Below are 12,513 nucleotides of genomic sequence, written 5' to 3'. Positions count from 1 at the left end.
ATCATATCAAAAAATGGGCACAAGATATGAACAGACACTTCTCCAATGAAGACATACAAATGGCTATCAGATACATAAAAAAATGTTCATCATCACTAGCCCTCAGGGAGATTCAAATTAAAACCACATTGAGATATCACCTTACACCAGTTAGAATGGCCAAAATTAGCAAGACAGGAAACAACATGTGTTGGAGAGGATGTGGAGAAAGGGGAACCCTCTTCCACTGTTGGTGGGAATGCAAATTGGTGCAGCCTTTTTGGAGAACAGTGTGGTGATTCCTCAAGAAATTAAAAATAGAACTTCCCTATGACCCTGCAATTGCACTCCTGGGTATTTACCCCAAAGATACAGATTTAGTGAAAAGAAGGGCCATCTGTACTCCAATGTTTATAGCAGCAATGGCCACAGTCGCCAAACTGTGGAAAGAACCAAGATGCCCTTCAACGGACAAATGGATAAGGAAGATGTGGTCCATATACCTGTGGAGTATTAAGCCTCCATCAGAAAGGATGAATACCCAACTTTTGTAGCAACATGGACAGGACTGGAAGAGATTATGCTGAGTGAAATAAGTCAAGCAGAGGGAGTCAATTATCATATGGTTTCACTTATTTGTGAAGCATAACAAATAGCATGGAGGACATGGAGAGTTAGAGAAGAGAAGGGAGTTCAGGGAAATTGGAAGGGGTGGTGAACAATGAGAGACTATAGACTCTGATAAACAATCTGAGGATTTTGAAGGGGCGGGGGGTGGGAGGTTGGAGTACCAGGTGGTGGGTATTATAGAGGGCATGGATTGCATGGAGCACTGGGTGTGTTGCAAAAATAATGAATACTGTTATGCTGAAAATAAATTTAAAAAATTAAAAAAAATAAAAAGGGCAGGACAGAGAATAAAACAACAGCAACAACAACAACAAAAAAAAACAGAAAAAAACAACAACAAAAATCTGTCACCTACCAATCTGGAATGGTTGCCTCTTTCTTTGGTGTCTCCCTGCTTTTTGGTTTCAAATTTGTTAAGAGAATAGATATTTTTTTTTTTTACTACAATAAAAAGTAATAGTATATTTAGATAAATCATTTTTTTACTGTGTATTAGTTATTTACTAAATACTTAGAGTATTTTTATTTGTACTAGGACTCTAGAAAAATAAAAAATTTGTATTGACAGTGCCATCATATCAAAGTCAAGCACTTACTTTATTCGATGACCAGTGTTTCTTTGCTTTAAGATGTTTCTTTTTAGGCTAATAAAATTTGTTTTTGTCTTTTTTTTTTTTAAGATTTTATTTATTTATTTGACAGAGAGAGAGATCACAAGTAGGCAGAGAGGCAGGCAGAGGAATCTCTGCTGAGCAGAGAGCCTGATGTGGAGCTCAATCCTAGGACCCTGATTCCATGACCTGAGCCGAAGGCAGAGACTTAACCCATTAAGCCACCCAGGTGCTCCTGTGATACTATTTTCAACAAATGTTACTACTTTTTTAAAAAAGCAGATTTTCTAATTAACTTTATATTCCAAGTTGTATTACTATGCTTATTTATCCATTTGTTTAAGTAGTACTTATTGAGAGTCTACTATGATCAAGCAATATTTGGGGTTATATGAGGGTGAGTGAGTTAGGGTGTCTACCTTCCTGGTTTATAGTGACCAATGAGGTGACATGGAGATATACATTCTAGTTCAAAGACAATTATAGCACCAAACTCTGATAGGAAAACAGAGAAAAGGAAATGGACTATTTAGCAATGTAGCTTTATAGTTCACAAGGATAATGTTTTGCAAGGCATATTAAGATCTGCTATAGAGAATTATTTTATTCCTAGGCTACAAGAAAGTTCTTTAAACATTAGAAGAGTTAAGGTACATAAATGAAGTGTTTCAAAAAAATATTTCAATGTTCGCTGAAAAAGTAATGTTTGCTGTGGTGAAGTCAGGACCTGAGCAGTAGGGAGCCTTTTTACAATTATCCAAGTAAAACCTAAATTATGGTTGACGAAAGTGGAATTAAGGAGAGAGATCTCATCAAGGAATGAGAGAAGTTCAGTTTTGGACCTGAAAATACTAAGATAGGGTAAGAGGCCTTTGTTGCTGCCTTGCTTCAGTAAATAGAAATTGCCAGGGTGCAATAGTTTATTCATTTGAGAACCTACATATTTAATAAAAGCTGTTACCAGGAGGTTAGTATACCAAAAGGTAAAAGGCATTTAGATAAAATTAGGGAAAAAGTACAATGACAAAATTGTCCTGAGTCTTTATATTTTGATATTATGCCATAATGTTTGTCATATTTATTCCTTTGGGCTGCATCTGTTAAAAAAATATAGACAACTCCCCTTAGTATCATAACGAAAAAAGAAAAGTTGTAGTTTTATCCCATCATTATAATCATTGTAAGTATATAAGAGAAAAGGAGTTACTTCTGAGTTGGAAGCATTGACTTGATTATGTCTATAATGCTGATTATGCATGAATCTTAAGGTCCTTTCCTTTAGAATTGGAATAAAGGGCTCTTTCCAGCTTATTGTGAACTTTGTACCTCTTAAGGAGAAATGACCTGATCAAATGTGTCCTGAATAATCAATGCAAGTAGCATGATTTCATTAATTCTTATGTTGAAAAAAGAAAAAAAACCTAAGAACTTTATTGAAAATTATTTCAGATAGTTATCTATCTCTGAGTTCTGATCATACTCTGGCTTTAAAGTAAATTTTTAAGAGGTTAGCAAAAGTAAAAGAGAACCTCGCTGGAATTTGTCTAAAAATTCATCTAATATAAGGAGGAATATTTAAGGGACAATGTCTCATAGACTCTTGGTTCAGATGCTTTGGAATATTATCAGGACACGATATAAATAATGAGAAATAATTGGTAACTGAGTACATGAAAGGAGAAAATATTTCCCAAGAAGTGTGTATGAAGCAAAAAGAATAACATGAGAAAATCCTGGAAATTATGAAGTTTAAAGGATGAGTATAGGGAAAGTACCATAAATAGTGGACTTAGATGTTCTAACTAGACTGCCATAAAAAACGAACAAACAAATATAAAAACTCCACAAAGGCAGGAGAGAAATAATGGAAAAGACTTAGTGGACAGCTTTGCCAAATGCTACTGAGAGGTGATGCAGTCTGAGCACTGAATTAAACAACAAGGCAGAAAGAGTTGTAGCTGGGGGGTTGAAGCTGAGTCAAAGTTTCATCATGTGTAGCACGACTGAAACATGATATGATAAAATAGACATGGAACACAGTGGGACATTCTTACAATAGCTATGAGAAAGAAATAATGCCCCTTGTCGAAATGTGGTACTTGGGATCATCTCATAGGTGTTATTTATTTGCTTCATTTTTGAAAGAGGTTTAAATTACTTGAGAAATATCCTAGTTGAGAAGATTCAATGCCAGATAGAACAAGGGAAAGAAAGCTCAATTTAGCAAGGCACAAAAGAAAAAAAAAAATGCTAAGCTTCAAAGTACAACTAATGAGTTACATTTAAATATAACAGAAGGGACAGGAGAAATGAAATCACTTCTAGAGGATGTAACTTTACATGTCTTATGGCAAGAAAATAAGAGTGCTCCCATTTAACTTACATTTTAATTGTGAAATAAAGGCATACTCTGTTAAAGTATCGGGTTGATAGATCTGGAGCTATATGGAGAAGTTTTATGAAATAATAGTAATATACACCATCACTATAGCTGATTTTTCTTTCTTTTTTTTTTTTTTAAGTTGAAAGATGTTAGTAGGTTTGGTTTTTGGCGCCTTTTCTAATGTGGAAATTGGGTCATAGTGATGATGGAGCAGAAGACAAGCTGAGGGCAAAGCACAAGCCAATACCCCTCTTCCCCAATCTCCAGGTGGGACCTGTGTGACGTTCCTCAGGCACTCCTGGCTACCCTAGAACAAAGGAAAGGGGAAAACAAATGGTTAACTTATGGATAGATATCACAGTCACGCAGGACATGAGTATTCACCAGTTTGCAACTGTCTTAATGATTTACAAGAAAAATAGCAATCTCCAGAAACCTATAGGCTCAGTTTTCTGGAGTCCTAACATCCTTCTTTCCTCCATAGGATAGAAAAATCTTATATAACGAGTCACTCCTCACAACCCAGTGCAGCTATTTCTGCCCACAGGTCCTGTCTCCATGCTTTAAAAAAAAAAAAAAAAAAAAAAAAAAAAGACCTTTTTGCACCAAAGGTGTCTCAAGAATTCTTTCTTGACCCTTGGCTGCAAACCCTACCACTTCAAACCACATCAACAGGATGGTTATGTAATCCCTCAAAAGTCACATAGCCCAAGTGGAAGCCAGGGTCTGTGTTTCTTACCATTATTCTTTAGGAATAAAGTTAAACATTGTCTAGTCCAAGGGTTTTAGGAAAGTGATGTAACTTAGTGGAGAGAAAACGAGGTGCTGAATTGGATAACTCATGCCATAGTCATAACACTTTAATTAAGCAGCTTTGTGAGACCCAATCACTTGATCTAGTTAATGTTTTGGATTGTCAGTTCCCTTAATTATAGAATAAGGCATTTAGATGAGATTATCTGTAAGGTCATTTCAAATTTTATGATTTTGTGAGATTGTGATATAAGGATCATAGAATATATAAGTATTGTCTGCTAGTATCACAGAATTAGATAATAAGAATGTCACTTACAGCATTTATCCAGACACAATTTCTCCTGAGAATTGCTTTGATTGTTAACAGAATGATCTTATAGTAATAAATAGTAATAAAATGCCTCTCTTTCTTAAGTATTGTTCAAAGTTATAATAACATAAATGAATTAACCAGCTTTGGAAAGGTCACTTTTCCAATAAATGGCGAATAAAAAAAAAAGGTTAATAAAATGATTCAGACTCATTTACTATTACTTACAAGGGTTATTCTGTCTGACATCTATATGTGCATAATTATAGCCAAAGTTTTAAGATTGTACAAAAAGCTTTTTGCCTTTTTGTCCCAGTCAGCAGAGCAAAGATTATATCTAAATGCTGCATTTTCAAATGTTTGAAAGCAACCCCTCTTCTCATAAATGCGCAACTGTTTTGGCTGGAAACAGCTGCAGCTGTGCTAGACATTTTCTGCCTAGAAATGTGTGATAGGCAGAGAGCGTGAAAAATCTACAGTGGTTTCCACATTGGGTCTTGCCTGGGGTTGAGAGCAGGTTGCTGAAAATAGGAATCTATCATGATAGGTAAAAAGAAACAAACAGAGTCATGATTCATATTAAGACTGGTGCATAAATACAAATTTAGGCTCCAATTTAAAGAACAAAGAAACTGATGTTACCTGTTGCCTCTTCCTGATTGTTGCCATTTGCATTTTTCATTAGGGGCTGGATCAGAGGCAAGAGCTACACCAATGGGTGGTTTTCATTATAATCCCTAGGAATGCCTTGGAGCTTCTTTTGAGGACACTTCTTAGTTAAATTCTTAATCTATACTCCAAAAATATAAATCTAGATTCTGAGTAATCTGTATTTTTTTCTCTTCATATTGGAATGATAGGAAAAGCTCTAGAGAGAAATAAGTGAAACAGAAAAATATTCCCACTTCTTTCCTCTTTGAGTCTTATGCTGAAACACAAGAAGTCCAGGGTACCTTGTTGGTGAGAGAGACCAGGTGGAGTGTTGGTGAGGGACCAGAACTTTGAGTAAAACACTATCTTAGGTCTTCCAGCTTCAGCAGTTAGAATCAGCTGCAACCCCACATATCTTGCAACAGAGAGCAGCCATCCTACCAGACTCTATCTGCATTCCTGGTTCACCAAATGGTGACAAAAGTAAAATGTTTATTGTTTTGAACCTTTAAGTTTTAGGGCTGTTTACATAGCAATACATATTTAGAACAGTTTATTTAGTCAACAGTCTATTTAAAAATAAGAGCAACAAACAGATATTTTCAAATATTGTCTTTTAAATGAAGGAACACAGTATCTATCAATCATTTTTGGTCAAAACACTCTCTAATCAAGATTGAATTAAAGCATTTAGAAATGGAAAAAAATAGGATAGAGAAGGACAAGTTTTAAGTATTGAATTCATTCAGAAATAATGACACTACTGAATATTTACTGATATAAATCAGAATTTAAATTATATGAACTTGGAAAATGTTAAAATAATAACTAAGCAAAACCATAGTGAGGGCAGAGGAGATTAGAGAATTAGGCAATTGCTATTATCATCACTTTTCTAAGTAAAGAGTCAATTAAACCACAGAGCTTACAAGAATTGTAATGACAGCAATACCTGAATGCCTTTCAGACATTCTTAACCTTAGTGAGTCTGTCAGAGGTGGTATTCATTATTTAATAAGTACATTTACTTGAATATCAATAATTTGCCTTTTTCATTTTAGCAAATGTAAAGTTTGTGCTGTAATATTAAAAATAATAATCTGTACATTGAATAATGTCTGTAGCTGTGTTGTCCAGTGCAATTGACACAAATGACCTTTGATCATTAAAATTAAAATTTTAACAAAAACAATTTAATATTTTATTTAAATAAAATGGAAAATGCAGTTTTTTACTTTTGCTAACCACAACTCATGTGTACAATAGTCCTATACAAGCATATCTCAGAGTTATTGCATGTTTGGTTCTAGATCACTGCAATAAGGTAAATACTGCAATAAAGGGGGTCAAATGATTTTTTTGTGTTTCCCAGTACATATGAAAGTTATGTTTACATTATACTGTAGCCTATTAAGTATGCAATAGCATTATGTCTAAAAATGTACTTATCTTAATTAAAAATACTTTATTGCTAAAGAAACGCTAATATCATCAGAGCTTTCAGTGAGCAGTAATCACTGATGACAGATCACCATAACAAATAAAATAATAATGAAAAAATTAAAACAAATGCAAGAATTACCAAAATGTGTCACTGAGACATGAAATGAGCAAATGGCATTGGAGAAAAGGCACTGATAGACTTGCTTGAAGAGGGTTGCCACATATTTTCATTTTATAAAAAACACAGTATCAAGGGATGGTAAATCAAAGTGCAATAAAACATAGGCCACTATGGCTAGTGGCTGTCATCTTGGAAGTGTGGATATACAGTGCAGTCTCTCTAATGTTTAATGTTAATAATAGTCACTTGTACTATAATTTGGGGTGTTACCTATGTTTTACTTTTATATTTGTACTTTACAAATTGTTTGAATTACTTTTGTTATAATTGTATCATTTTGTCTTTTACAAAAAGAAAGCAGAAACTAAAATGATTTTTCTTTTTTAAGTCTAGAGGAAAATAATAAAAATGGAGATATGGAAGATTATGATCTTTATTTTTGTATTGTTAGCATTTTAAACTTTTTTTTCTTTAAATACACTATGTGGTCCTCCCAATTTTCCTGCAAACTTAAAACTACTCTAAAAAATGGAATTTATTGCAAAATACAATAAGAAAAAGAGTTGGGAAAATATTCCTAGTACAAGTAACAGTTTTTGAAAAAGCTGGAAATGAGAAAACCATGAGAAAAATCATGGTGTATATATGAACTTAACACAACTTCAATTCAATATCTGGCTAGTTTATCTTTTCTTTAGAAAAAGCAGCAGTAGCTGCTTAGCAATATGACACCCAACCTATGTGAGCACCAGGGATGTTGGCATTGTCTCCTCAAACTATAAAAGAAGCAGAGGTGAAAAATAGTGATTGTCATTCACTCCCTGAGAGGTCTGATTGTGAGTGCCATTACAACACCACGGAGGAAAGAGTAGAATTGGGTTGATGACTGCCAGTCCTATAAGAACTTAATCTTTGATGACAAAGATAAAACAGTACTTTCAATATTTCTGTTGTGTCCATAAATATCACCCCCAGAATTATATGATATAGAATAACACAAACCACATGATATAATTTAGAACTTAGTTTAAAAAGTTTTTGTGGTGAAATGGGGGGGGGTGGAGCAACCATTTCTTTATTTAAAATCCTACAAAATGTAAGAATTGGCATACTTTTGATTCTCAGCCCCATTACTCCCATGCCCTCAGACCTGACCCAGTTCTTCTCAGGGATTTCATATGCCCTTAGACTAAATAAGGAAAGAAGAAGCCATGTAACTTTGATGTAACCTACGTATTTCCCATCTCTGCCTTACCCTACACAGACACAAGAGAGTGATGCGCAATTTTACAGATGATGATTCTGGCTGACCAATGATACTGTCTAGTTAATTACTCCCTCAACTTTGATGCAGTCTTATCATCCAGTTTCTCTGTATATGCTGGATTATGTCTCTGAAAGCAGTTCTTCTGTTTTTCAAAACTGTCCATTCAATCATTCATTATTGATGTATTGATTTCTTCCAATTGTTATTATTGTTATTATTCTCATTGCTGTTATTATATGGTTTTGGTAATAAAAGATAATGTTCTTTGAAAAGAGTACATTCACACATAGTATTTTTATCCCTAATTGTTCTCATGTGAACATGCATACCAACATTGTCAGCAGTATTAGTTTTGAGTACAAAATATGAGCTATATTGCTTTGAGTGAGTTTGCATTTCTTATTCTGCTAAATTAAAACTCACTGGTCATTATGTGTGTGCTGGCATCAAGCACATTATTTTAGTACATGAGTAACAATGCTAATAATGCTAGGAACAATGACAACAGCAACTATATATGATAACTTTAAAGACCGAAAAGAGAGTGCAATGTGGCAACTCTCAAATTTCCCCTTATTAGCAATTAAAACTCATTTGGGAAAGAGAAGGAAGCCAAGCAAAGTTAGATTCAGAGTGCTGAGATAGAATCTGTTTTAAAAAAAGAGAGAGAAAGTATTGATTTACAAGACCAACATTATGAACTAATGTTTTTGATTTCCAATTAGCTTACTGTCAGGCCTATTTTTTTTTTTTTTTTTTTTTTGGTAACCAGTACTCAAAAAAACACAACCTCTGTATTTGCATTAAATACACATATGAGGCACTAGAATCGGATATGTCTATAAATTTGATCTAGTTTTATAAAGTGTTTAAAGATATTTAGAATTAATAATGATTCTTGGAACACAGCAGATCTCTGAAAAGAGTATTTCTAAAAAATAGTGAATTGAAAAATAGATATTTCTTTTTAAATGGTTAAGACTTCATTTATCTTACATTCTCTTTAATATTTGCAATAAAAGTGAAACTACTTATTAATCTAAATAATGCAACAAGGAAAATTATGAAGGTTTATCACTTGGAAGTATAGGTTTTTCTTATATCTATTAGAAAATAGGAAATCTTCTGTTTTAGCTTAAATACATTACTCTTAGCCTAAGTTCTGTATTTTCTGAGGGTAACTGGTGAGGGTTGCCAAATTCAGTCTCTACAATACTCTGGCACAGAACAGTACGGCTATGTGTGAAGAACAAGCCAGGAGACATACTGCAGAATTACTGTAGCCATGCATTTGCTATTCTACTCCTTCTATAGTTAGAGTAAGAAGCAAATTATGGATTTGTTTATAAGTCAAATAGAGCTGAATGTAAATTCTACCTTTGCTGCTACAATCCTCTATAATCTTAGATGAGATCTTTGATTTTTATCATCTGTTTCTTCTACTTAAAAGAAAATGGGACATTTTGAAAATATTTAAATTATCATTAAATTGTCCCTACTAATTCAAATGTTTTTATTAAACTTCTAATCACTCAATTAAGCAAAAGATGACATTTATACATTACTTGGAATTTTCTCAACCTTTATAATTCAGCAGACAGACTCCACCCTCATCCACTCTGCTCCAATGATAGTGATTGCCAACAAAATTTCGATGAGGATGATTATGAGGGCACAGCTTTCCTCAAATTCAGCAGGAGAGAATATGATGATTAATTAGTGATGTCTGAGGGTCCAGTAGGGTTGTATATTTGCTAGCTTTGTAACCATCAATCATGGTCTTGAAGTGTCTTTTACAGATAGCATATGATTTCCTGTTCATATCATAAATTCTACGATGTCACAGCAAGAAAAAAATAATGGGTTTAAACCAGAAGGTTTAGATCCATGGGACAATATGCTCTTATTAGCTCTTTGATTTTGGTTATGTTTTTATTTTTGTTGGCCCTTTTTCATTATTTCTAAAATGATATAAAAAAATCTATAAATAATACTGCTACAAGGTATAAATAAAATAATTGGTGTGAAGGCACTATGTCAATTATAATGTATCTTAACATTACATATTCATTATTTTATGATACATATCATATTCAGACTCTCCATTATATTTAGTATGAGTCATAAATTCAGGTTGAATTTTTTTACAACTGGTAAATGTAAGCTATTTTAGTTGGGTCTTTAGCTCTTTAAAATCACTTACTTCTCAAACTATTATAGCATTTTAATGAAAATTACTTTACATTAAAATAAGTAAAAAAAATAAACCATTTTTCTGGATAACCTGGATCATAGGATGATGATGGGCATAGTTACTATTAAAAAGATAAGTCAGATATTAACATCCAGGTGATTTCATTCATATTTGAATACACTTTATATTGTAATTAATACTTATTTAAGTATCAACAGCATTTCATTTTCTTTTATTTTTAGATACTTGATTTTTAAGTTTCTGAGCTTCATGTCTAAGGGAATCAAGTATATTCTCTATGTAAAAAATCTGTGTCCAATGTCTCTAAGTTTGGATAATAAGAACACATTTTAATTATCTTGTTTAAAAATATGGGTAAATTGTAGCAGTACTTGAACTTATACTGTAGAAGGGATACTACATCTAGAGTTTCTACTCACAGATTTTTCCACCCACTGTCACTTAGGATTATTACCTTTCTTTTGCCCTCTAAATGCAATTCATTAACAAATAACAGTTTTTACCTCATTTGTATCTCTTCAATCCATTCATTTCTTTCCGTATTTAGTACCTGTGACCTAATCTCCAAATTAACCACTATTTCTTTCCTGCATTATTGCAATAACTTCCTGACGGGGTTATCAATATTTCCTCTGGCCGGTTTCCTAATCCATTCTCCACAATGAAGTCATATCAGTCATTCAAATAAATCAAATCTGATCTTGGCACATTCCTTGCTGAAAATGGTATTTTGGGGCCTTATGTATATCTCTGACCTCATCCAGTCCCATACTCCTCCTTTGCTCTCTCCTCTCCAGCTGTGATACTCTTCATTTCCTTATACAGTGGTGGCCACATAGCTAGTAAATGGAAGAGCTGAGTTTTGAACAGAAGCTCTACAGAACTCTAGATACAGAAGCCTGCTAAGAACCTCTATGATATAATGCCTCACAGGATAGACCATTAGTGAATGTAGGTTGATTGAATAACTGCCTTGTTTTTTCAGAGAGTCATAAACCATGATGAAACAAATGTATGTTTCTACCCATACATTTAAAAATGTATTTTGGAGGAGTCTGGGTGGCTCAATCCTTAAGTGTCTGCCTTCTGCTCAGGTCATGATCCCAGGGTTCTGGGATTGAGCCCTGCATCAGTCTCCCTGCTCAGAGGGAAGACTGCTTCTCCCTCTCCCACTCCCCCAGAAAATGTTCCCTTCTTGCTGTCTCTCTATGTCAACTAAATAAATAAATAAAATATTTTTTAAAAATGGATTTTGAATAATTTATTTAATATATCCTTTAAGTTGAATAATATCAGTTATAGTCTGCAAATTTGGTGAAATTCATTGGTATTTTTTATGTGGTATAGTGTAAATAAAGAAAATGTAATTATGTTTACATAAGTATGCCAAAAGTTATGCAGCTTCTGTTTGTAGGCTAAAAACTGCAAATATTTGAAAGCTTTCCTACATAGTGAATAATATTCAGATGTTCCATATAGGGTTTTAATGGTGTTTTCTCAACATCTTATTCAGACAGTAATTTAACTTGATAATTCTCTTGTTGATTAATGAAAGTTCAGGATTTTTTCTTTTTCTGTCTAACCTGTGATTTTAGATAATGAAATCCTTCTTATACAGAGTGTACCTACTTTGAGATAAGCACATAGACTTTATGTATTTAAATATAAATAAATAAAATGTTCTGTTTTCTGTGTACTTGGTCTATTGGGAGAAACAGAAAAGATTAAGTGCAGTTTGGTAAATATATAAAATGGAAAACAATAATTTATTAATGGAAAATTTTCAGGACTAGTAAGTGCTAGCCAGTTGAATATTGGGGGGGGGGGAGTATTGTTTTTCTTCCTTTGTAAAATCATAGAATTGTAAGAATTTTCATTTGGAGACCAAGAACAGTTTATTATACCTCTAGAATAGGATGTGATTGATTAGACATTGCAGAGGTAGACAAGATGGGCATGGAGATAGTAAAAAATCAAGGTAAAAATGTTAGAATTGGCCAGATCATGAAGAGCCTTAATATTTTAAGGATTGTCAACTTTTTCCTGAATGTTAAGAGCTATAAAAACATGTAGCAGATACATGACAAATCCATATTGTCATCTTAGTAAAATCATCTTTGGGAAGGATGTAAAGAGAGATAAGGACA

This window comes from Neovison vison, chromosome 11 (genome assembly GCF_020171115.1).
Source record: "Neovison vison isolate M4711 chromosome 11, ASM_NN_V1, whole genome shotgun sequence".
NCBI classification, from domain to species: domain Eukaryota; kingdom Metazoa; phylum Chordata; class Mammalia; order Carnivora; family Mustelidae; genus Neogale; species Neogale vison.
Note: the sequence above shows the minus strand (reverse complement) of the source record.